The following is a 25,021-nucleotide window of genomic DNA, read 5'->3' as shown; positions in this document are numbered from 1 at the left end:
TGACAAACTCGAAAAAGATGCGGAAAATTCTCCCTGCCTGAGATCCTGCCGATTCCGTACACATCTGCAACATAACAGACGGCATTAGCAAGGGAAAACGCCCAAGCCATGCTGTCAGTACATCTGGATGTAGAAGTGACGTGTGAGAGGAAAGTAACAGCTCTCATTTAACAGAGCTCACCACTGTTCTAGCAAGCTCTTGGTTTAGCATAAAATTCTTCTGCTTCTTAGATTGCCATTTGAGGAACGTAAAAGTTATCTTTGTTACTAACTAATTTAGTGGAGTGGTTTTATTATGAGCCTCCCTCCTCCCTGCTTTTTGCTTGCTTCTGAGCTCACTTACTAATGTAAATGAACTTGGATTATTCCGGCGAAAGGAGAATGATCACCACACTAAGATTCTGATGCTATGACCACTGAAATCAATGGCAAAACTCCCACTGACTTCAACAGACGCAGGATCAGGCCCTGAATTTCTAGCTGCACACCTCTGCTCACACATCCGATGAAGTGAGCTGTAGCTCAGGAAAGCTTATGCTCAAATAAATTTGTTAGTCTCTAAGGTGCCACAAGTACTCCTTTTCTTCTTGCGAATACAGACTAATACGGCTGCTACTCTGAAACACCTCTTGCTGTTTGTACTAGGATCTGCTTCACTTAACCGGAGAGTAGGTGCCCCGTCAATACTTGCTTGTATGTTTATTAGAAGTGTTACAGATTTCAAGGATTTTGCTCTTTGTTCTGTAAATAAAGGGAGAGAGTGATTTAAAACCGATTTGCGGGTGGCACAAAAATTATTTTACTCCAAAAGCATATGAAGAAGTTACCCACCCACGTGCTTTCCTTAGGATGTTGGTCCAGTGGGAGAGCCAGAAAGACATCAGGTTCTAAGAACAGAGTGGGGTCTGGATACAAGGTGGGGTGTGAGGGAGATCACCCTTAGCAAGACTAGGATCGCTGTCGCAGATTATTTGCTTGCGAGGGGACAGCTGAAATTCTGCAATACTTTATGTGATTTGGCTGCCAGCTTAACTCCCCGGGCTAAAGGAAAAACCCTTGGTCCCCAGGACTTCTGACATCAATGATGTTATCAGCGACATTTTCACATTTTCTTTTGAGAGCTGACGTTATAGAAAACCTGCGGCTTTTGGATCCAATGACTCGACCCAAATACTTGAGGTATTTAGCAGGGATGACTTGAAGAGCTCCCATGGCTATGACTACTTTGACATCAATCCATCCGACTCAGCCTATGAACTTCTTGCTCACATTGGTGAACTCTTCCTCATACCAGTAGCTCTGCTAAAGTTAATGGGACTACTCGAGTGAGTAACTCCTCACCAGCATGAGTAACGAAAGGGCTCACAATCTGCTGCTTAAAGTTGGAAACCTAAAACTACTCTTCTCTGTTAATTGAAAACAGTAGCAATGTAATCGAACTGGTCCAAATAAAGAGCAATATTAAACGTCCAACTGATCATTATCAAAAAAATTTCTCTTCGTTAAGAGTTAAACTGTCTTCACAACAGAAAAGCCGACGATAAAATAATATTTTAGCCAAAGTGTAACTCTGATGTTCACTACTTAATGTAGTCTCTTGCCTCAGTTTCATTCACTGGGTTCTTTTCCTTTCTAAACATAAACTTGAAAGTGCTATTTTACCGTTAACGTTGCATTAAAGTTCTGCGAGGTTAGAAATACAACCTACAGAGAATGGATTCCAAATAGGCCATAAAGCCACCGACATCCAAGAAAACGTCACTTCTTCTTCCCTCCGGGAATTCGGGTAGTAAATAATATTTTGAAAGGGGACCAATGAAGTCTTTCCAGACACCGGAGTCCTAAGTAAGACACTTCTTCTGTACAAGACTTTCCTTCTGAGAGCGGCGCTTTGGTGCAGGTAGGACTGAAAAAACACAAAACCAACCCGGAAATGGAAACCATGTTGCTGAGTAAACAGAAGCTGAGACTGACTGCAGCACTTATTTGATTTCCTGCCACCTCACTAAAATCCAGAAAGACTTGAGTCAGAGAAGAACAAGCCAATAGTGACAGTGACTGAGAGAGCTGGTTCGCCATTACCGGTGGCCGTCCTGGGTGCTCTGAAGTCAGAGGAGAGAGGCGCGGAACAGGGCTCAGTTGGCTGTAACAAATCATAACTCTCTCAAACATCTGGCTGAGCGTCCATTGAGTGCCACAGTTAGGATCACCAGGTAACCTGACTGTGCGCACCAGGGCCAGAGCTATCAGGTGTCCGGTTCCTAGGAAGGGAGTATCACCGCTGCATTGTAATTCGGATCCACCAAATAATGACTACATTTATGGAGCTCCGGAGCAGTTAGGCTGTGGCTGTGGGCTTTAACTTGGACTTGGGAAACCTGAAGATGCTCAGCATGGAATGGCGACTTTGGGAGCGAATGGACACTTCAGGAAAGGCAGAGACCCGCGCCTCTTTTGTCCAAGAGAGACAGACAACTCCCAGGGAGGATTTTGTTAGCATTGGCGGGACGCCCAGCCAGTCCCTGAACAGTGATGCTAGTACTCAGACACTGTCTCACGGCCCAGAACCACATCCGTACCTAAAGTGACAGTTCTTCACAGACCTTTCTGTTCCCAAAGAAGCCTGGAATCCGTCAGCAAACTCTCTCCTTGATTCCCCAATCTTTGTCCATCACAGTAATTAAAGGCACCTTTCTCCCGGGCGCTCCGTTGTAGGCACTGGGCTGAAAAGAGAGGCGAGGACGATTTGCGGAGAGCTGCAGTTCCCCTCAGCTACCTCTTACCGGCACTGCAATGCCCGGATCTCGCTGACATCCGCCCCGTTAGAGCGGATGTGAACACTGTATAAAGATGCAGGCGGTCAGAAGCTTCTGTGCATCTCCTCCTAATCTGCGCACTGGTTAGATTCAGATCTGGGTGGCTGAATCCCGTGGTCCTGCCTGCCGAGGCAATACACCATTCCCCCAAGGGATCCGGCATAAGGCAACTGCTGTGGTTGAGGTTAGCGAAATGCCTTCAGAAACGCTGCCCCGACAGTAACCCGATCCACACACTGGCTGAACACCTAGGTGTTGTCACCAGCACCCAGGACAGTAACAGTCCAGGTTATCTGGGAGCCTCCGTCTTTTGCAAAGGTGTCTAGCTGGTATATTAGCTGCTCTCTACGGTCCAGAGGCTTTACCAATCCTAAAAGAAGAAAGCACTTGACACCGCTTCGGGGCTGCAGATCCAATACGAAGAACTCGTTTTAATGGAGACGTTAGGTTGTCAGAGAATTGCTGCCAGGGTCTTCTGTTCACTCTCGAGTGACACGCGGCCCTGGAGTCGCAAGCAACCTAGGTAATAGACTGGAATTGTCTGTGTGGGAAATCGGGACTTGTTTATCTGGGTCACTTCGATTTAAATGGACAGAACTTGTAGGGGATTTTCCATCACCGCTTTCGGGTGCCAAAAAGCAGTTTAGTTTGGAGTCGCACGTGGCTTCTTGGTCTATGGTACAAATAACGCCCCGCATCTGAAATCAGATGTGAACAGCTTCGGCTCATGCTGGAGAGGTGGAGATCCCGGAATCTGCAATCCCTAAATCCTTAGAAAAATTGCCCGAAACGAATCGCTGCTTGAATGCTTCAGGAACACATGAAAGCCGGCCCCTCAATATCTCCGCAAACCCGCAACAAGGGGAAATCAAGCAGAACTGCCGCACTGGGGTGGGTAAATGGCTCATTGAAAAGGCCATTAAATTAAAGAGAGAATAGAGTGTGAAAAACGGCACAGGAGACAACACTCTTGTGTGACTGTCCCTGAGCGCTGTGGCTGCAGAGCAGCCGGACAGATCCCTGAGAACTATCGCATCATATTAGCGGACAGCGACACATAGAAACTCTGCCAGTAGAAGGAGAATCGTCCCCTCAGACACAAAAAGAAAAGGAGTACTTGTGGCACCTTAGAGACTAACAAATTTATTAGAGCATAAGCTTTCGTGAGCTACAGCTCACTTCCGATGAAGTGAGCTGTAGCTCACGAAAGCTTATGCTCTAATAAATTTGTTAGTCTCTAAGGTGCCACAAGTACTCCTTTTCTTTTTGCGAATACAGACTAACACGGCTGCAACTCTGAAACCCCTCAGACACAGAGGCCGAAGAGGCGCCCCCTATTGGACCAGATTGGTATAGCATTTCTTTAATCGAAGCGATCGGTTCAGCCGTGTGCATCCGTGAAATCTCCACAGTTTTTAAAAATGGGAAAGACAACTTACATTCTTTGATGCTGCTTCTAAAGGGCAAAATGCATGCTATAATTTAGTAGCGGTACTTTCCCAGGCACCCAGTCAGGCTAAAATCACATTAAAAGAAAAAGACGTGGGCCTGATATTTCCTGAATGAAAGCGAAATGAAGGAAACTGCAGCGATGCGATTAACATTTATCATCCTCTTTGCTTGATCAGAGAAAAGAAATATGATTAAAATGTGACCTAATGAGCTAGTTATGCAGAAATGTCAAATAGAAAAATATAATCAAGGTTCAATTTTCATTTTAAATATTTGTCTTGTAATAAACAATCAATATTACGTTATTCGTGTAACTTTGCAGGAGGCTCTTGGAACATAATTTATAGCATATTCATTTCAGAAGACCTTCATCCAGTGATATCTATTAAACAGTACAGAGGACAGCCACTTTTCACAGCTATTTATATCGTCTGACTTTAGTGGCCGGCGATCTACCTCTCTCTTGCATTTCTAGCTACCCTCACACAAGGATTTTAATTACAATAATCAATCAAAAGCAAGAGTCGATAAATATGCTGTAAGGTCAAATTTTAACGCTTTCTATGTACTCTTACCCATGCCCTTTCGAGACACTTATTTTATATAGCAGCTAATTCCACAGCACCGTAGAAAAAAACATTCCAACCAAACAGAGCAGCCTTTACAAAAAATAAACAAACAGTGACACAGCCAGAGATGGCTTTCAACGTGAGCCCACGTGTCGCAATGAATCCACATTCACTTGAATACAATGAAGCGCTGTCAAAGAAGAAAGTAAAAAAAATCTCTGGTAACTAGTAAAGCCTGCCTGACCTAAAATACCTGTCTGTTGAAACTGTATTTTAATCTCTTCTCCCTTTCTGATTTTCCACCCCCACATTTCTGAAGACGATGCGCCTTTCACAACCTAACAAAAAACAAAAGTTGTTACCATCTGATTATTCAGAGGCTTGTGTGAAATCATTCCTCCTCCCAATCCAGTTCGCAGTTGACAGGTGTTCAAATAAAGAAATTCCCTACCACTAGCACGATTTGTCAGTATCAGCAAAAAAGCCAAGCTCTGAAAGGAGAGGGACCGATCTCCCCTCTTTAACTGTAAACGGGGAGGAAAATTATATTTAAAGAACACGGCTGGATAGTGTGTGCAGTCTTACAGTTTTGCTTCCATAGTCTACCTGATCTTTGGTAAAAAGACTTAAGTCCTTTGAGCTGTCTATATGACACTTAATTTACACTAAAATTCCCTATGTAAAATGTTAAAAATAAATATATCTAGCTGTCTCTTGATGTCACCCGTGTAAAACAATACCTTCTCTTGATTTTATCCACCCCTTTAATATATTTGAAAATCTGTTATGCAATGTTAATATCTATGCTTTTGTAATTAGAACATATCCTTAATATTGCCTTAATAATTATAAACAATCTCAGATTTGATATCAGCTTCCTCACTCTCTTAGAATATCAGAGTTGGAAGGGACCTCAGGACTTCATCTAGTCCAACCCCCTGCTCAAAGCAGGACCAATCCCCAATTTATTTATTTTTTTTGCCCCATCCCTAAATGGCCCCCAGAAGGATTGAACTCACAACCCTGGGTTTAGCAGGCCAATGCTCAAACCACTGAGCTATCCCTCCCCCACCACCTCTAAGGCAATGATATTTTTTTTATCCTATAATGACCAATACATAGCAAATGTTTCATACAAAATAACTGTAACGAATACCTTAATTACACACACAAACACTAAGTGAGTTTGGGTGTGAAATTGTGTATATTGTATATTTTCTTCAATATGTTGTGCTGATATTACAATATATATATTGTTAGCCCTTTCGATGCCTCTGTACCTGGGAATAATAGATTTTATTTTTTACCTTTTTCCAGAATAACCCACAAATCAGGTTCCTAATCTGTATGCTGTATTTTTTATTTAATTTATATACTACTTACTTATTCAGAGCACACTACTTAACTTGACTTCTAGTTTCCCATAAATGGGATGAGTTCCTACCTAATCCTTACCAGAATACACAGATCCTGAGACAGTATCTAAACTTGATTGATTCCAAGTGTTGAAGAATTTCCCCACAATGTCTGAAAAAAAATTATTGCTCAATTAGTTCCTGGTTTGTCTTTCCTCTTACTAATACTTTGCACTTCTTATAACATCTTTCACCCAATAATTTCAAAAGGCCTGACCCAAAGCCCATTGAAGTAAATGAAGAGACTCACACTCATTTCACTTGGCTTACAATCAGCCCAAAAAGATGAGCAAAGATAAATTAATTAATCCTCAGAAGATCCTTGTGAAGATGTGTATTAGTAACCTAAATGTACCTATAGCTGAGACGCAGAGGGGGGTAATCACCTGTAATGAACCGGTGATAGAGTTCAAAAGGGAACCTAGGGCTTGGGGTCCCCAGCCCTGACCATTGGACCTAATTGAAATGTCCTAAGCATTTAATTAATTTACTTTAAAGTAACTGTGTTTGCTACACTCCAGTCTTTAAACACCTCTTAAATACATTATTAGGGATAATGGTAGCATGACAAATGGGAATGAGGATATGGAGGTAGTTATTACCATATCTGAGGTAAAAGCGAAACTCAAACAGCTTAATGGGACTAAATCGGGGGGTCCAGATAATCTTCATCCAAGAATATTAAAGGAATTGGCACCTGAAATTGCAAGCCCATTAGCAAGAATTTTTAACGAATCTGTAAACTCAGGAGTTGTACGGAATGACTGGAGAATTGCTAATATAGTTCCTATTTTTAAGAAAGGAAAAAAAAGTGATCCGAGTAACTACAGGACAGTTAGTTTGACATCTGTAGTATGCAAGGTCCTGGAAAAAATTTTGAAGGAGAAATTAGTTAAGGACATTGAAGTCAATGGTAAATGGGACAAAATACAACATGGTTTTACAAAAGGTAGATCGTGCCAAACCAACCTGATCTCCTTCTTTGAGAAAGTGACAGATTTTTTAGATAAAGGAAAAGCAGTGGATCTAATTTACCTAGATTTCAATAAGGTGTTTGATACCGTGCCACATGGGGAATTATTAGTTAAATTGGAGAAGATGGGGATCAATATGAACATCAAAAGGTGGATAAGGAATTGGTTAAAGGGGAGACTACAATGGGTCCTACTGAAAGGTGAACTGTCAGGCTGGAGGGAGGTTACCAGTGGAGTTCCTCAGGGATTGGTTTGGGGACCAATCTTATTTAATCTTTTTATTACTGACCTTGGCACAAAAAGTGGGAGTGTGCTAATAAAGTTTGCAGATGATACAAAGCTGGGAGGTATTGCCAATTCAGAGAAGGATCGGGATATTATACAGGAGGATCTGGATGACCTTGTAAACTGGAGTAATAGTAATAGGATGAAATTTAATAGTGAGAAGTGTAAGGTTATGCATTTAGGGATTAATAACAAGAATATTAGTTATAAGCTGGGGACGCATCAATTAGAAGTAATTGAAGAGGAGAAGGACCTTGGAGTATTGGTTGATCATAGGATGATTATGAGCTGCCAATGTGATATGGCTGTGAAAAAAGCTAATGCGCTTTTGGGATGCATCAGGAGAGGCATTTCCAGTAGGCATTTCCAGTAGTACCATTATACAAGGAACTGATGAGACCTCATCTTGAATACTGTGTGCAGTTCTGGTCTCACATGTTTAAAAAAGATGAATTCAAACTGGAGCAGGTACAGAGAAGGACTACTAGGATGATCCAAGGAATGGAAAACTTGTCTTATGAAAGGAGACTTAAAGAGCTTGGCTTGTTTAGCCTAACTAAAAGAAGGTTGAGGGGAGATATGAGTGCTCTCTATAAATATATCAAAGGGATATAGGAGAGGAATTATTTAAGCTTAGCACCATTGTGGACACAAGAACAAATGGGTATAAACTGGCCACCAGGAAGTTTAGACTTGAAATTAGATGAAGGCTTCTAACCATCAGAGGAGTGAAGTTTTGGAATAGCCTTCCAAGGGAAGCAGTGGGGGCAAAAGATCTATCTGGCTTTAAGATTCTACTCGATAAGTTTATGGAGCAGATGGTATGATGGGATAATGTGATTTTGGTAAGTAATTGATCTTTAAATATTCAGGGTAAATAGGCCTAATCCCCTGAGATGGGATATTAGATGGATGGGATCTGACTTACCCAGGAAAGAATTTTCCGTAGTATCTGGCTAGTGAATCTTGCCCATTTGTTCAGGGTTTAGCTGATCGCCATATTTGGGGTTGGGAAGGAATTTTCCTCCAGGGCAGATTGGAAGAGACCCTGGAGGTTTTTCGCCTTCCTCTGTAGCATGGGGCACAGGTCACTTGAGGGAGGATTCTCTGCTCCTTGAAGTCTTTAAACCATGATTTGAGGACTTCAATAGCTCAGACATAGGTGAGGTTTTTCGTAGGAGTGGGTTGGCGAGATTCTGTGGCCTGCGTTGTTCAGGAGGTCAGACTAGATGATCAGAATGGTCCCTTCTGACCTTGGTATCTATGAATCTATGAATTATTGAAAATACATTAGGTTTTGAAAAAAATCATTGATTTACTTGCTGGCTTTCCTCAACACTAAGGGATATGTGCAACTTTGACCCAGAACGGGTCTACACTTAAAACTCTGCATCCGGTACAGCTGCATCAATGTAGCTACATTGCTGTAGCTGCAGTGCTGTACCATTTTAATGAAGATGCTCTAGCCTAGGAGAGGTGAAAGAGCTCTCCAGCTGACAGTTAATCCACCTCCATCAGAGGCCATAGCTACGTGGATGGGAGAAGCTCTCTGCCCACATAGCACTGTTTACACTTGCGCTTATGTCGGTATAACTAGAAGGCACGGGAGTGTGGATTTTTCACACCCCTGAGCCATGAAGTTATACAGTAGTAATTCTGTAGTATAGCCCTGTCCTTAGTTTAGCAACCTTTTAATAGCTGTTTATATCACATGTGATATCTCCCTTTTGGAAAATTATCTCTGCTTTCTCACTGATCTAAAGATGGATATGAAATGCTTACTTAGAGACATAGAATACCACTAGTAGTTCATCTAGTCTGACCTCCTGTATCTCACAGGCCACCATCACCTCTGGCATACTAAACCCAACAAGGGAAATAAGACCAAAGTAAATGAGACCCACAGGAGACTAGACTATTATGAGCAACAGGCAAAGAATAGAAGGGACCAAAGTGCACCAGTGCTCAAGGCCCCTGCAACAGCAGGGAAATAATTAAATGTGATATACCCAGATAATCCTGGCAAGTGACCCATAACCACACTCGTAGAGCAAAGTGAAAAAAAATCAAGGTCACTGCCAACCTGATTTGGAGGAAAATTCCTTCCAGCCCTACATAAGGCAATGTTTAACAACCCTTTTGTTTCTTTTTTCCTTTCTCAAAGTCAGTGGTCCCCAAAATTTTGACAGCATGCCCCCACTTGCCCCTGTCCACACTCCCAGCCCCCAACTGTGGTCAGGAGCTGGGCTGGGAGCAGGGCCATGGTCAGGGCTGGGACCACTGCAGCTGGGAGTGGGACCATGGTCAGGCCTGGGGGGCAAGCTTGGCCTGGAGCCACAGCCAGGTTGGGACCCAGGGACCAAGGCCATGATTGGGGGCAGATCTGGGGCCAGGAGTAGGACTAGGGGTAGAACCGTGGATGGGGCCATGGGCCAAGGCTGGGCTGCGGCTGAAGAGGATTGGAGCTGCCATCAAGCCTGGGGCTGAGGCCAGGGACACAGGAGTGGATGGGGCCAGAGCAGAACTGAGGGCAAAGTGGGCCTGGATGGTGCTCCCTCCCCACTTCCTGTGGGGGCTGGATCAGGCCCTGCCCCCCTTCCCCTCAATATTCCTCCATGCCACCCTAGGGGGGTGCACCCCACAGTTTAGGCATCACTTCCCTAAATTCTCCGTTTCCAATTTAAAGTGGCCAAAATTGATTTGAAAACATTCTTCTACTTGCATTTACTGTGCTTGGAAAATCCCCTAATATTACTTTAGGTGGCTTTTGTATATTTCCACTTATTACTAAGTTTTGTTCTTCATTTTTATTATTTCTCTGTCTAACTCTACTGATAATCCTCCATCCCATTCTCTTTATATTTTTTAATGTCTTCATTTACACACCTTATTGCCACCCTATTTTATCACTTTAGTTAACTCAAAACAGCTAAAAGGGAAAAGAAACCAATCTAAAAGTTGTTCTCCTGAAAGAGAATATACCTCAGGAAAATAATGCAAATAACCATATTTTATGGAGTTATGCATGAAAATGTATACTCCAGGCTGCACTGCTAATCATGAAGTTGAACATTGACTCCAACAAGAATGGAGTAATCTATTTCTATGTGTACAGCTAATTATAATATTCTGCAGATGTTGTTGTATACACCTTGGTCCCAAGATACTAGAGAGACGAGGACCAACTTCTCTTGGGGAGAGACACAAGCTTTCAGGACCTGAAGAAGAGCTCTGTGTAAGATGTAACGCTTGTCTCTTTCACCAACAGAAGCTGGTCCAGTAAAAGATATTACCTCATCCACCTTGTCTCTCTAATATTGTAGAGAGACATGCAGAGTGTCTTCACAAATACTTCCTCATACCTATAAATAAAATAAGTGAATTAAAACATTTCTGGAAGAAGGGCAATTCATTGTAAAACTTTTCATGCTTCAAAACAAACTGGTTCTTTATTTTTAAGAGGCAAAAAGGTGGCAACTTTGCGGGGGAGGACCTGTTCTCCTTTACCGTCCTCAAATTACAATCAGAAGTACTGTAAGTGTTTAACAACTTTTAAAATATTTAGGGCTGGATTCACCATTGTGTTACTCCAGCACTGAAGTAAATTAATTACTTTAGTATAAAATAGGAGTAAAATAATGGTGAATCAAGCCCTAAATCTTCCCTGTGAGGCGATTGCATTCCCTGGATGATTCAGAAATCTCCTCCTCTATCACCAAACTCTCCTCCATATTCAGTTTTGCATATTCAGCCATCAGTCAAATATATTTTCTTGGATTTCATGTCACTGTCTCAAACTACAAAACTGACAAACCCGTTATCCTTCTCTGACTTTATCTAAATAAAATATGACCATATAGATCATTGTTGCAACCACTGTTATATATTTGCAGCAAATATTGTAAAAAGTTTGTTGAGTAAGACGTCTATGAAAAGGTTATGATTTTCTGGTTATGATTATGCTTTCTGTAACCAAGTATCATATTTTTTATTTGAAGTTATAAATATTGGCTCTGTACCTGAAGTTCAAATTAGCCAGCACACCATGGAGGGACTATTCAAATTGAGTGGATTTGAAAGAACATTTAACTGACAATGGACCATGGGAGATGCCTATCTACACTTAATGAAATTTCCTGCTATGACTAGGTGAAATGCATGGACATGGGACTTGCCCGTGTGACTCCAAACTCCATCTTGTTGCTGTAATTTTCCAAAGTAAGAACAATGGGTTTCCCTCTGCATGTCAGAGGATATAAAAGGCCCTGGATACACCTCCATTTTGTCTTTAATCTTGCTTCTTACCTCTGGAGGAACCTTGCTACAAACTGAAGCTCTGAACAAAGGACTGAATGACCCATCCAAGCTGTGGATGTACTCCAGAGACTAGACTTAAGCCAGCAGTTTATTCCATTACTGGTACAAGCCTGAACCAAGAACTTTGCCATTACTGTATGTATTTGATTCCTTTAACCAATTTTAACTCTCACCTTTCTTTCTTTCTTTTCTTTCTTTTTTCTTTTTATAAATAAACCTTTAGATTTTAGATACTAAGGGACTGGGATAAGCATGATCTTTGGGTAAGATCTAAGTTGTATATTGACCTGGGTGTGTGGCTGGTCCATTGGGATCAGAAGAACCTATTATTTGATGAGACTGTTTATAAAGAACAGCTCATCTCTGAATCCAATGTTTTTGGTGGTGATATAAGAAGTGGAATGCCTGAGGGAACTGCCTTTATGTTTTCTTGTTAGCCAGTGTGGTAAAACAGGAGTTTACTTTTGTGGTTGGTTTGATCTATCTTATAAAAGAATAACCACAAGTTTTGGGTTGTGTTTGCCCTATTTCTCAGCAGTTTGTCCTGAATTTGGCATTCTCAGTTGTGACCCACTAAGGCACGGTTACACCTCCCCATCTTCCAGATTCAGAACTTCAAGACAATTTTTTAGTCTCCTCCTCCCCTTTCCAGACCCTCACTAATTCTTGTCATTTCTTTCCATTTAATATCATCAATATCTTCCCTTTCCTCACTATTCCCACTTGCAAAGCACTTGTTCAGGCCTTGGCAATTTTTCATCTTGATTTATGTAACCTTTTCCTCTTCAATATCCTTACCTCTGACTTTGCATTTCTGTTTCAAAATGCTACTGCTTACATTATCTTCTGCTCTCCATCTACGTCAGTCCTTGCATCTCTTCATTATCTTCCTACCTCATAGTAAATCAAATTCAAGATCCTTATCCCTATTTCCAACCCTACATAATCTGCCCCATGTTGTTTCTTTATCCCCAACTTTTCCACTGCACACTTCCCAAATTGCCTTTCCTACTGATTTCCCTCACACTCTTTGCATCACCATTCATGCTGCCACTAGGCTTTGAACAGTTTCCCACTACTTGTGCACCAAAGACCTTCTTTTCCCTCCCTTCCTCCCCATTTCTTCAATAAATCCTTTCTATTTTCATTGTTTGGTTAACAAATCTCCACAATCCTCCATTTCTCCAGTTATTGTGCTGTGTTTTGTCTAGACTTTATTTGTCTTTTCTATGCTATTCTTAATCTGGGTTTGTGACACCTACATACTATTTTGAAACATTCACTAAAATGCTTATGCCAGTCAGACAGATGGACAGCCTATACCTATCTAAGACAAGAAACATATCTAACTCTATGTTTAGACAAGGGCAGGCTCACTCCAACATTAAACTCATTTGCCCTAAAAAAGGCATTTCTTCATGCTGAGATGTAAAAAGTTATGTACAAGTTTCATATATATGATGTGGCCTAGAACCAGGATTTCAACTTTACAGGGCTCAGTTGGAAAGGAAAAATACAAGTGATACATTTAAAACATATCTAAAAACACTTAAAATAGATTTTTCTAGACATAACACATCATTATTTGAAAGACCAATACCTTGAGCACGTCCAGGGCTGCTAGCACATGCTGTCCCATTGGAAAACAAACAATTCATTATCTGAATAATAAGATGGGTGAACTTGGGTTCCTCATATTAAATGAGGATATTGATATAAAAGGCATCACAGAAACTCCTTGGGAATTCTGCACCACTGTGCATGCGCAGAAATAATGTCCCCCTCAGATTTCTTTGCTTCCCCACAGAAAAATGACTTTCTGACAGTGAAGCAAAGGGAAACTGCAAGAGCATTCATGCACCACTCCCTAGCTGTGCAGGTACATTGTTTCAGGAACCCCAGCCAGTGGCTCCTACTCTGAGCCAGGATGAGCTGCTAGTCGTGGAGACAGGAGAGGATGGGACTTCCTCTTCCCCTGCAAGGAGAGGCTGGGGCTATGTCAGACCCACCCCCAGAAACTTCCCTCAGCTACAGGAAGCTCAGCATCCTCCCCTGCTTCCTGCCCCCATCGCTCCTCAGCTGCGGGGGGAGGGGTCACTGTACAGGGAACTGCTCCCTCATCTACCCAACCCCTGTGCATCTGGACCTCCCATACCTAGACACCCCCGCCAAGTCTCATCCTATACACCCAGAACCCGTCTAGCCCTTCATATCTGAACCACACCCTATTTAACCTCAACCCTTGTAGCTGGACCCCTCTGCTCCCAGACCCCCTGCCTCTGGACCCACACCACTTCACCCAGACTACCCCCCACTGATTTCCCTGCACTCAAACAGCCACCCTGACAAGCCCCACCCCCCTGCACAACCCTGAGCCCCCACATCCAGACCTCCCATACCACTGACACCCAATTAGCCGCATCCAAACCCCACCCCACCAAGCCCCACTCCCCCAGCACCCAAACCCCCCTGCCATTAAGACCTCCACACCCAAACCCCTCTGCTGAGTCCCAACCACTTTCACCTGGAAGCCCCTGCAGAGTTCCATTGCCCCTGCACCTGGAACCCGCCCAATGAGCCTCTGTGCATCCAGATCCACCCACACCTAGACCCCACACTGAGCTGCCTGCACCCAGATTGTCCCACACAGAATCCTCTCACACCAAACCTGGATCCCCCCCCATTGAAACACCCCCACACACACACTTGGCTCCTGCCTCATTGAGCCTGCATGCCCAATACATGGTGTTCCTCGTGCAGAGAGGCAGGGCCCCACTGTGTTTCTGGGGCAGGCCCAGGTCTTGTGCTGTGTCAGCGTCAAGTGCAGCCTCACCACCGAGTCCATGTCCCCAGGGTGGTGGGTGAGGAGGTTACAGGGTGATCGCCTGCCCTCGTGCAGCCAGTGGCATGTGCTCCCCACTGCCATGCTGGAGCCTCTACATTTATTTATTGACAAATAAAACTTGCAGAATTTTAAAATATTGCATGCATAATTTTTAATTTTTTGGCGCAGAATGTCCTTGGGAGTAAATGATAATCAATAGGACACAGTAATACCAGGGTAAAAAATATATCGGAAGGACAGAATAGATCATGCTGGTGGGACAGTAGCACTATATGTGAAAGAAAGCATAGAGTCAAATAAGTAAAAATCTTAAATGAACCAAACCATACTTAGAATCTCTATGGATAGTAATTCCATGCTTGAATAGTAAGAATATAGCAGTATGGATATACTTCCGACCACCTGACTAGGATGGTGATAGTGACTGTGAAATGCTCAGGGAGATTAGAGAGGCTATAAAAATTAAAAACTCAGTAATAATGGGGGATTTCAACTATCCCCATATTGACTGGGTACATGTCACTTCAGGATGGGATGCAGAGATAAAGTTTCTTGACACCTTAAATGATGACTTATTGGAGTAGCTAATCCTGGAACCCACAAGAGGAGAGGCAATTTTTGATTTAGTCCTAAGCACAGGATCTGGTGCAAGAGGTGAATTGCTTGGTAATAGTGACCATAACATAATAAAATGTAACATCCCTGTGTGGGAGGGAGGAAACACCACAGCAGCCCACCACGGTACCATTTAATTTCAGAAAGGAAACTACACAAAAATGAGGAAGTTAGTTAAACAAAAATTAAAAGGTGCAGTGCCAAAAGTGAAATCCCTGCAAATGCATGGAACCTTTTTAAAGACAACATAATAGAGGCTTAATTTAAATGTATATAGCCAATTAAAACACATAGTAAGAGGATTGGAAAAGTGCCACCATGGCTAAACAACAAAGTAAAAGAAACAGAGGCAAAAAGGCATCCTTAAAGAAGAGGAAATTAAATCCCACTTATTAGACACATAGATGAACATGATTTGTTGGGGAAGAGTCAATATGGTTTTTGTAAAGGGAAATCATGCCTCACCAATCTATTAGAATTCTGTGAGCAGGGGAGGTAGGGGGGGATCCAGTAGATACAGTGTTCTTAGATTTTCAGAAAGCCTTTGACAAGGATCCTCACCAAAGTAAGCTGTCATGGGATAAGGGGGAAGGTCCTCTCTTGAATCATTAACTGGTTAAAAGATAGGAAATAAAGGATAGGAATAAAAGCTCTGTTTTCAGAATGGAGAGAGGTAAATAGTGGTGTCCCCCAGGGGTCTGTACTGGGACCAGTACTGTTCAACATATAATTGGTCTGGAAAAAGGGGTAAAGAATGAGGTGGCAAAATTTGCAGATGATACAGAACTACTCAAGATAGTTAAGTCCAAAGCACACGGTGGAGAGTTATAAAGGGATCTCATAAAATTGGGTGACTGGGCAACAAAATGGCAGATGAAATTCAATATTGATAAATGCAAAGTAACATTAACTCAACTATACATATAAAATGATGGGGTCTAAATTAGCTGTTACTACTCAAGAGGGAGATCTTTGAGTCATTCTGGATAGTTCTCTGAAAATTTCTTCACATAACGCAAGGTCAACCTGTGGAACTCTTTGCCAGATGATGTTTTGAAGGTCAAGACTATAACAGGGTTCAAAAAAGAACATGATAAATTCATGGAGCATAGTTCCATCAATGGCTATTAGCCAGGATCCACTCAATGTGCAGCAGCAGTCAAAAAAGCTAACAGAATGTTGAGAATCATTAAGAAATGGATAAATAAGACAGAAAATATCGTATTTCCTCTATATAAATCCCTGGTATACCCACATCTTGAATACTGCTTTCAGATCTGGTCGCCCCATCCCAAAATATATATTGGAATTGGAAAAGTACAGGAAAGGGCAACAAAAATTATTAGGGGTATGGAACACTTCCATATGAGGAGAGATTAATAAGACTGGTACTTCTCAGCTTGGAAAAGAAATGACTAAGGGGGGATATGATAGAGGTCTATAAAATCATGACGGGTGTGGAGAAAGTAAAGATGGAAGTGTTATTTACTCATTTATCATACCACAGGAACTGGGGGTTACCAAATGAAATTAATAGGCAGCAGGTTTAAAACAAACAAAAGGAAGTATTTCTTCACATAACGCATGGTCAACCTGTGGAACTCTTTGACAGAGGATGTTGTGAAGGCCAAGACTATAACAGGGTTCAAAAAAGAACTTGATAAATTCATGGAGGATAGTTCCATCAATGACTGTTCGCCAGGATGGGCAGGGATGGTTTCCCTAGCCTCTGTTTGCCAGAAGCTGGGCATGGGTGACTGACAGGGGATGGATTAGTTGATGATTACCTGTTCTTTTCATTCCCTCTGAAATGCCTGGCATTTGGCATCTGTCAGAAGACAGGATACTGGGCTAGATGGACCTTTGGTCTGACCCAGTATGGCCATCCTTATGTTCTGAATAATAAAGCTTCAGTTTCTAGAGCTGCTAAGTCACAAGTTACCAGATTTTAAATTTATGACTAGTACAGAACTGAATTCTGATGATTCATTCTGATTATTGGGACAGCCGTTTTCATTTTATTTGGAGAGAAGGAAAGAAGTAAATATTCTCTAGTATGCTGATTTTTTTAAAAGTTTGCTTATTGGATGGTTGGAATATTAGTAGGTCCAGCAGAAATGGATTAGTGAACAGAGGGGGATGCATTCAAAGATGTATAATAAAAGCAGCTTATCACATGACTCTGTAGCAGATCAGGTGGATATCACCTTCTCGTGTATAGTTAAGTGTGTATGTGTGTGCAACGTCATTCACATTAAAATATCATTTGAGGTAAAATTCAACATTAATCTCTTCACTATTAACCTTGGAGTCATCCATTGTAGGCACTGGACTAAGTAATACCATGTAATTACACCTTTGTAAGGGGTTTGCAGAGCCTTCTGATAAATTAGAAAAATTTGCCTGGGGAAATGTCCCAAAAAGCTGTCATATCTATAGACACAGCAGAAGAGAGGATGGCTGTGGTATCGGATTTCTCTGTAAGAGTGTAATTTCACAGCAATTAGTATCAATATCAAAGAAAGGAAATGGCCCACAAAGAAATTATTAAATAAAGATTTAAACCTGAAAGAGACTGGTCATCAATAAAATTTAGGAGAGCGTAAGGTACAATCTCCATCAGCAACATCCCAGCAGTCACTGATGTGGAAAGGGAAGGGGCACCATTGTCTCTGACAAAGACAGTGAGTTTTTGCTTTGCTGCATTTGTCTTTTTAATAATGCACTTAGTTCTCATTTCCCCAGACTGTGGTGAAATAGTGAAAAGGCTTGGGTCGACAGAGGAAAGCAGATGGAAAGACAGCCAGGCAGTTTTCTCCTGCATCTTTGAAATCTGCCCCCACTTTTGTAACCGTTAGCCAACACCTGCGGTTCGAGGCACCATTTCCACTATGGGTATGTCTACACTTACCATTTAAAGCGCAGAAAGTCTCTTTTTTGTGCTAAAACCACAGGTGCGTCTACACTTGTTAATGACTTTTTGTGGTGAAACTCAGAAGTTTCACCGCAAAAAGAAAACCACCTTCACGAGAAAGAGCTCTTACCACTGTTCTTTTTGCGCTGCTGTGAAAGTGAAGACACGTTCTACCAGCGTAAACTCCTTTTGGCCTCCGAAGGATAACCCACAGTTCCAAAAGTGACCACTCTGGCTAGCATCTCCACTGCTCTGACACACGGACGTCCGCCCCTCTCCCTGTAAGCTCCAGGAAGTTTGAAGCTGTCTTTCCTTTTGTTTGTAGAAGTGGTGGGGAAAGCAGCCAGACAACAGGATGTTTTTAAAAAGCCATGAAGAAACAAGGAAGTAATGGGGCTCCTGTGACATGAAGTAGGGCAGCACAGGGCACTGAGCAGGGACCCAGAATGCCTTCCACTCAGGCTCTCCCCCCCAATCGAGAGAGCTGCATGGTGGGATAGGTGCCCTACAGCGCTGCTCTCATCGGCGATGGAAGTGCTGGTAGTGTAAACGCTCTCTGACGCCTGAGGAATTGAGTGAGTACACAAACCAGCGCTTTACTTTCACCGGTGAAACTTACAGTACAAAAACTCTGTAAACACAGACATACCCTATGACGGATCCTGTGAGGGGAGAAAGGTGCAGGATTTCAGGTGTGTTGTCATTCTGATCCACCACCGGAGAGCTGTAGAGAGCCTCCATCCTGAGCTTGGGCGCTAGTGGAAATGTCTTTTAACTTCTCGGAGTGGAAGATTGCTTGGGTGTAGATAACTCCGCTTCCGGAATTAATGAAGTACCTGAAAACAGGGAGTCCTTCCATCAGGCTCTCCCGTATGGACTAGGTGAGCGGGCCGTTCTGCTCAGTGTCGGGATCTAAAGCAGTCATTTGACAGATGGAGATACCGGAGCACTGGTCTCCGCATGCACCACGTGGCATGGCTGCAGGAAGCCCAGCTCGTTGTCACTGACATCGGAGGCCTGAACTAGGCTGTCTACACTACCCACGTTACAGCGGGGCCGCGGCAGCGCTGTGATGTGGACAGTATAGACAGGCTTTATAGCCGGGGGAAGAGCTCTCCCGGCGATAAAAAAAAAACACCCTTAACCAGCGGTGATAGCTTTATCGCCAGGAGCGCGGCTCCCAGCGATAAAGCTCTGTCTATACTGGCGCTTTTCAGCGCTAAAACTTTTGTCGCTCAGGGGGGATGTTTTTTTTCACACCCCTGAATAGACAAAAATTTTAGCGCTGAAAGTGGCAGTGCAGACATTGTGGCAGACTGAGAAGAACCGGAGCCAAGAGCAGACGAGTGGATCTCGCTGTCCAGGAGCGAATCTGTGAGCAGTTAGTAATAGTGATCCAGGGAAGACACGCGAGATGCGGAGGAATCTGACAATGAACTTTCCCCTTCCCTCCCGAACCTCTGTAACTGACAGTGACCAACGACTGTGCCAGGCAAAGCGTCCTTAGGCACAGGGCTGAAAAGTGAAACCACCTTCACTTGAAGAAAAGGAGTACTTGTGGCACCTTTTTGGGCCGCGTTGTTACTGATAACAATGATCTCCTCCAGACTTTGTGCCGGATGGGAAAGCGCGTAGGTTTTGCTGTCTGTGGCCTGATGGTACAGTTCGTAAACGGTTCACGTGCTGCTCCCTTCAGCGTGATCTCGCCACTCTGAGCATCCAAGGAGAAGACCCCTTTGGCTTTGCTGTAGCTTTTGTTGGAGCAGGAATAGGTCACGTCCCTGCTTGCACCTTCGTCTAAATCAGTGGCGTGACCTTGCAGCACCTGTGACCCCTGGGGCTCCAGGTCCTGTACACTGACTCTTCAAACTGAGGCGCCTTATCATTGCCTCTACCACATGAACCGAAATGTGGGTGTCCCCGGAACGAGGGGGATTCCCACCATCCAGAGCTGTCAGAATCAGTGGGTGCACTTACCGCTGCTCGCGATCAAGGGGCTGCTCCAGCCGCAGCCTGATTTGCTGTGGTCGCTGGAGCTCTGCGGGTCTACCTCAAAATGCCCCTGAGGCTGAACTTGTAACTGCTGAAAGAATTGGTACCGATGTCAGGATCGTGCGCTCCCGCCTAGCAAAAAGCGAGAGAACTCGCAGCTACTAACTCCGGGGTGTGTAAACTAACGATTTAAGAGATCTAGCATTTCTATGTCTACCTCATACAGTTCCAAGGGACTCTCTATCACCAGCTTTAGGTTAATACAACCTCTGCTCTCCGACTCACAGAGCTGCTCTCGATCCCAGCGGTCATTCACCAGCAAACGCCCATTGCTTACATTCAGAACAAAATAATGCTTACTTGAGTCAGACACCAGCCGTGCTCTGCGGGATACCACTTGCGGAATATCCAGTCCCCGATCTCTCGTGATGTCTACGATATTGAATCCAGCTTCTGAGTCTTCCAGCACACTGTATGCAATCTATATGCGAGCATCTCCCAGATCGAGGCAGCTAAGAAGTAAAATAATTAATAGACTCAATGGCTTCCGGCTGGAACTGCGCATTCCCCCTTTGGAGCTAAGTCTCTTCTGAACTTAATGCCGGAGTCAAATCTCCTTTGTAGCTTCCTGACAAAAGTCGAACACACAGCTCCGCGATCCCTAGTGTCTGAAGCACTGGACTCCAATACAAAGGTTGGGAAATATCCTCCGAGCCAGAGTCACTGCAACAGAGCGCTGCAGGCAACTCTGAACGCCGTTCTAGCTTCAAGAATCATAGTCTTCCTCCCTGTTTACATCTTCCGGTTAACAGCGCCACCTACTGTCTAAAGGCATAACTGCACAGATGAAAGACGGTGCACCGAACGTTTTTAGTCTACGTACAACTGTAGCTACAAAAATGTTTGATCATTTATTTTGGTCATTCAGTGACCAGTGTTCCTGGGACCTGAATTACATTGACGTAGTTATCGATGTTCACATTTTCGTTGTTGTCAACCAGGATTCAGACTCAACAACCCCTTTAGATGAATGACGAATATGCCATCTTTTTAATACTGGCCCAAATTCATCAATGTAATAATCCATTGGCTTTATTCAACTATGATACAACTTGACATCTAGTAATTAGTTTACTCGCATTGTTCCTGTCTGCTTGTACAAATGTAGTAATCACACTGGGAAGGTGTGCTTCATATTCTTAAAGACAAGAGTATTTTTTAAAACCAAAATCTTAAATTCTGCACAACCTGACCGAGTCCCCAAAGAAACGCTCGTAGAGTGCGTCACCAAACACCATCAGAATTTGACTCCTCTGCCTTTCAGTGCCAGTTAGATAATCATTGTTGACTACTGTCTTGCTTTTAAAAAGTTCTACAGAGTTTGTAACTCCCTCTTAGAAGCTTTAAAATATAATTTCTTTTCCTACAAAACGCGGCAGTCTCTATTAGGAAAATACTGTTTCTTCTATGTTTCTAATGAAATGGAACTAAATATGGCACCGTTTGTTCATTGCCTTCCTGAGTATTGGCATCATCTTTGTCAACATAACATAGGACCTGCTGTCTTATTTAATTTCTTATGATGAATAAATGAATGTGACTCACAATTTTAAAAACTTTTACAACACGAATACTTTTTAAAAAGCAGTTGATGTTGCTTGTTGTCAGAAAAATTAAGGCAAAACCTATTCAAAATGTGTACCATATATCTCACCCCATTATTACAAATTTAAAATAGATCAGACATGTGACATAGAATATCTCAGAGTGGGGCTATTTAAATGCAGTCCCAAAAACATAGAAATATAATTGACTTACAGATTTTACTATGGTTAAACAAACTAAAAGAAATCCAGGGCTTAAGGAGGGAAAGAGAATGATGGAAGTGAAAGTGACAGTTTTCAACCAGTCAGCTTTCAAGGAGATATGTTCCTCTTGCAGGAATTGATTCAAATCTCATCTGGTCTACACTATGAGGTTAGGTCGAATATAGCTATGTTAGGTCGATTTTATAATGAATGCATCTACACAACCAACCCTGTTCCACCAACCTAAAGGGCTCTTAAAATTGACTGCTGTACTCCTCCCTCATGAGGCGGAGTAGCACTAAAATTGACCTTCCTGGGTCGATTTTGGGGTAGTGTACATGCAGTGCTGTGCAATTCGATGGTATTGGCCTCCGGGAGCTATCCCAGAATGCTCCAATGTGATCGCTCTGGACAGCACTTTTGTCATATATATAAAGGAAAAGGTATATATATACCTTCATATATATGTGTATATATATATATATATACTTCCTATATACAGTACTATAAAATCCCTCCTGGCCAGAGGCACAAAATCCTTTTACCTGTAAAGGGTTAAGAAGCTCAGGTAGCCTGGCTGGCAACTGACCAAAAGGACCAATAAGGGGACAGGATACTTTCAACTCTGGGGAGGGGCGAGCGCAAAGGTTCTGGTCTGTCTGTTCTGTGTGCTTGTCGGACACAGATCAAAGAATCAAGCAATCCAACTCCATTAGAATTAGTAAGTACTAGCAAGGGAATGCATTAGTTTATTTTTGTTCTGGGTTGTGTTTTTCTCTGTGCTGAGAGGAACATGTGTTCCTGGGTTTGTTTGTTTTTTTGTAACTTTAAAGTTTGGCCCAGAGGGAAATCCTCTGTGTTTTTGAATCTGATTGCCGTGTAAGATTATCTTCCATTCTAATTTTACAGAGGTACTTCTTTTACCTGTTTTCTTTATAATAAAGTTCTGTTTCTTTTAGAATCTGATTGAGGTTTATTTTAGTGTCCTAAAAAAAACCCCAAGGTTGGTCTGTGCTCATCTTGTTTATTCTCAAGTCTCCCCAGGAAAGGGGGTGTGGGAGTTTGGAGGGATATTAGAGGGGGAGTAGGAACTCCAAGTGGTCCTTTCCCTGAGTTTGTCTAAATCACTTGGTGGTGGCAGTTGTTACCTAATCCAAGTACAAGGGAGAATTTGTGCCTTGCGGAGTTTTTAACCTAAGCTGGTAGAAATAAGCTTAGAGGGTCTCTTGTGCGGCTCCCCACATCTTTACCCTAGAGTTCAGAATGGGAAGGGAACCCTGACAATTTTCAACTCCGTCGATGCACTAGCCACCTACACAGGAAAAGCACTGGGAACTTTTGAATTTCATTTCCTGTTTGGTCAGTGTGGCAAGAACAGATGACCATGCAGTCCCAGAATCTCACACGAGCTCCAGCATGGAGCGAATGGGAGACACTGGATCTGATTGCAGTATGAGGAGAAGTATCTGTGCAGAACTCTGATCCAGCAGAAGAAATGCTGATATATATGCCAAAATTGCACAGGACATGATGGAGAGAGGCTACACCAGGGACACACAGCAAGGCCGCATGAAAATTAAGGAGCTCAGGCAAGCCTACCAAAAGACAAAGGAGGCAAATGGTTGCTCTGGGTCAGAGCCCCAGACATGCCGCTTCTATGATCAGCTGCATGCCATTCTAGGAGGCTACCCTACCAGTACCCCAACACTCTCCATGGACATCTGCATGGGGGCAGCCTCACGCAACATGGATGAGGATTTTGAGGATGAGGAAGAGGAGGAGGAGAACGCACAGCAGGCAAATGGAGAATCTGTTCACCCCAGCAGCCAGGACCTTTTCCTCACCCTGGAGCCAATATCCTCCCAGGGCCTATTGTTCCTGGATCCTGAAGGCGGAGAAGGCACTTCTGGTGAGTGCACATTTGTATCAACACTACAGAGGTTAAAAGCAATTGTGTTTAATGTTTGATTTTCCCTGAACAATTGGGATGCATTCATGGCCAGTACAGCTAATGGAAAAGTCTGTTAACAGGTCTAGGGATGAAGCGGGAATCCTCCAGGGACATCTCCATGAAGCTCTCCTGGAGGTATTCTGAAAGCCTTTTCAGAAGGTTTCTGCAGAGGGCTGCCTTATTTTGTCCTCCACATTAGGACACTTTACCACGCCAAACCAGTAGCAAGTGGTCTGGAATCATTGCAGTACAAAGCATGGCAGCGAATGGTCCTGGGTTTTGGTCGCACTCATGAAACATTCAGTCTTTATCTTTCTATGTCAGCCTCAGGAGAGTGATATCATTCACCTGGTTGAAATAGGGGAAGTTTTGTAAGGGAACATTAATCCTCTCTGTTTGGTGATCCCCGACACATTAGACCCCGGGTATACTGGGCTGTTTGCGCTTGGCTAAAAGGGATCATCCCGGAGAATAGGCAAGCGGGGAGGAGGGGAGGGGTGTGCTGCACATCCACCCCAAAACTGGAGCCTCTCCTTTTAAACGGCAAACACAACCAGCATTGGTTGCTATGGGAAAGGATGGCACTGCAATTTGAAACCATTCCCACATGTTATGAATGCGGAAGAAGCCAACCCCACATACCCTTTGACTTACCATGGCTGCCTGCAAACCGAATTTTGTTGCCCAGCCGTGTGTGATGTGTCACCATACCAGCAGGTGTTCAATATAAAAGGCAAAATGCAACCTTGTACCTAAAACACATGTGCTGTCTGCTGTGAATTGCTTGATTCACTGTGAAAGAATCTCCCTTTTGTTCTCAGAAATGTATCTTCTTAAAAGTCTACTCTCCCTTTTTCCCCCCTGCAGCTGCAAATGCTTCTATGCTCCCTGCATCAACTCTGCCCCTGACGTTATCGCAAATTAGAAAGCAAAAAAACACACTTGAGATGACATGTTTTCAGAGCTCATGCAGTCCTCCCACACTGATAGAGCTCAGCTGAATGTATGGAGGTTGTCAGGGTTCCCACTCTGAACTCTAGGGCAGTGCTACTCAAAGTGGAGGTCAGC

General features: G+C 43.2%; 1 protein-coding gene across 9 annotated transcripts in view; it reads right to left on the bottom strand.

Annotated features, from left to right (window-relative positions):
- Positions 1–25,021, bottom strand: part of LOC119859699 (protocadherin alpha-C2-like) — a 290,055-nt gene that overhangs the window by 140,549 nt on the left and 124,485 nt on the right. The window lies entirely within an intron of this gene.

The sequence above is a fragment of the Dermochelys coriacea genome, chromosome 8, assembly GCF_009764565.3.
Source record: "Dermochelys coriacea isolate rDerCor1 chromosome 8, rDerCor1.pri.v4, whole genome shotgun sequence".
Taxonomy (NCBI): domain Eukaryota; kingdom Metazoa; phylum Chordata; order Testudines; family Dermochelyidae; genus Dermochelys; species Dermochelys coriacea.
This window is presented reverse-complemented; position numbering and strand designations above follow the sequence as displayed.